The following is a 2,500-nucleotide window of genomic DNA, read 5'->3' as shown; positions in this document are numbered from 1 at the left end:
CGTCTCCTCTGCCTCCTCTTCATCCACTAGCAAATTTCCCCCATTCCTTTCTTTCTCTCTGTACTCCCGATCTACTTAATCCTCTTCCCTTTTCCCGTCTTCTATATACCTATTTTTTTCCTCCTCTACCCTCCTCCATCGACCTCCTTTCCCTCTCCTCCTCCTCTACCCTCTTCCATCGACCCCCTCTCCCTCCCCTTCCATCGTTTCTCCTCTTCTTCCCACTCTCCCTCCAACCCCCCCCCCCCCCACCCCCTCTCCTTTCTTCGGCCTGTCTTCCCTGATCTATAAGACGGTAGGAAGCGTGACTAACAAACTGTATATCACAACCGAAGGCATAAATCATGATCTATCTAGATAGTTCCTCCCCCCTTTTCCCCTCGTCCTTTTTATCCTCATCCCCGCTTTCCTTCCTCTCCTCTTTCCTTCTTCTTTCTCTTCTCCGTCTCTAGCCCTCTACTCCGTTTTCTTTCCATCCTTCCCCACCTTATTCACCATCAACCTTTCCTTCCTTTCCTCTCTCCCGCTCTTTTAATTTCTCCCTCTTTATCTCTCTCTTCCGTCCATCTTCTTCCTCGCTTTCCCTTTAGGTTTCCTTTCTCTCCCTCACTCTTCCCTCCTTTCTCTTCCTCCTGAGCTTCCCGTCTTCCTCTCTCCTCCCGCTTCCTGTATTTATTCCTCTCACTCCCTCCCCTTCCCCCTCCTACTCCACCTCCTCTCCCCCAATGTCACCCCGCCCCTCCCCTCTCCCCCCTCTCCTCACTTTCCCCTCTGTCCCCTCTCCCCCTCATACCCTCTTCCCCCTCTTCTATCTCTACATCACTCGTGGATCTTGTGTTTCTTCGTCCCCTTCTTTGTCTTTTTTATAATTATTATTTTCTTTCATTCTCATTATCACAGTGATATATTTTTTGCTATTGCTTTCATATCTTAGAGGTTATGATACCTGAGGATTGACTGATGGCAAAAAATAAAGAAAAAAATACAAACAGAGAGAGAGAGAGAGAGAGAGAGAGAGAGAGAGAGAGAGAGAGAGAGAGAGAGAGAGAGAGAGAGAGAGAGAGAGAGAGAGAGAGAGAGAGAGAGAGAGAGATAAACAGACAGACAAACATAGAGATAGACAGACATAGAGAAAGACAGAGAAAGAGAATAAGATGGGAAAATATAGCCATTAATATTTCAAGTGTTGCCAGCGCTTTCAGTATCTTTATAATATCCCCTCTCCTTCTTTACTGTCTCATTTATCAACCAAATTGCGGAAGAACAGGAAAGGAAGCAACTGGGCCTTGTTTGTATGTGTCTTTCTTCCCCCTTTCTTCTCTGTTTCCTTATCAATTTATTTACTAATCTTGCGTTGATATTCATCTCCATCTTAACGTATGTGCTTTTTCTGTCTTTTATTTCTTGCTTATTTACCTACTGATTTACTTATTTACTTACTCTCCTTGTTTCTATCTTAAAATTATCTTAGCGTATGTGTGTTTTTCTTCCTCCTATTCTCTGTTTATTTGTCTTTCTATTTACAAATTCGTTTTTTCTTGTTTCTTAGCGTATGTGCAGCCTTCTCCCTTTGATTCTTATTCATTGTTTATGTGTTCATTTTCATTGTTTCTATCTCGCGTATGTGTTGAAAAGTAAGGGAAGAAAATCCCTTCTTTTTCTGTTGATTTACCTCATTTATTCCTTTCTTCATATCTTCCTCTACTTACCAATCGGGTCTTTGAAACGGGATTTCATTACCTGTAAAGTAGAAATAGAATTAATTAGCAATTTAATTAGTAATTGATTATTATATTATAATCATTTTTTAAAATTATTATTATCACTATCATTATTGATATTATAATTATCTTTATTACTTACATTACTATTTTTAATAATATCATTATCATTATTATGTATTTTATTATAATAATTATTATTATCATTACTATTATTATTATTATTATTATTATTATTATTATTATCATTACAAATATCATTATTATTATTATTACTACAAATATCATGTTTAATAATAACAATAATATAAAAAAGGAGAGAAGAGAATAAAAAAAAAAAAAAGTTAAACAAAACAAAAAGAAGAAGAGGAGGGAAGTCAAAAAGAGAAAAAAGACATATGACAAAAAGAAGAAAATACCGTAAATAACAAAGAAATATAAAATAAAAAAGCGAAGAAGGAAGAAGGGGAGAGAGATATGAGAGAGAGAGAGAGAGAGAGAGAGAGAGAGAGAGAGAGAGAGAAAGAGAGACAGATAGAAAGAGAAAGAGAATAAGAGAGAAAGAGAGAACGAGAAAAAAAAAGAGAGAAAGAGGGAGACCCGAAAACAAACTAGATACACAAACACGGAAGGAAAGAAAAGAAAATAGAAAATAAAGGAAGTGCACGAAGCGTTCTGATCCCGCGGTCGCTTGGCTTCCATCGGCTACTTAAGCGGATCCTGATAAATGCGATAGCAGCATCGGCTGAACGGAAAGCTGAATGCAAAGCGGGAACGAA

At 38.3% G+C, this 2,500-nt stretch overlaps 1 protein-coding gene across 1 annotated transcript in view; it reads right to left on the bottom strand.

The window, feature by feature from the left end:
* The window catches only part of LOC125031704 (neuronal acetylcholine receptor subunit alpha-7-like), a 366,464-nt gene that overhangs the window by 278,451 nt on the left and 85,513 nt on the right, over positions 1-2,500 (bottom strand). The window lies entirely within an intron of this gene.

Source organism: Penaeus chinensis, chromosome 13 (assembly GCF_019202785.1).
Source record: "Penaeus chinensis breed Huanghai No. 1 chromosome 13, ASM1920278v2, whole genome shotgun sequence".
In the NCBI taxonomy this organism is placed as follows: domain Eukaryota; kingdom Metazoa; phylum Arthropoda; class Malacostraca; order Decapoda; family Penaeidae; genus Penaeus; species Penaeus chinensis.
The sequence above is the reverse complement of the archived record's forward strand: the minus strand, read 5'-3'. Positions and strand labels throughout refer to the sequence as shown.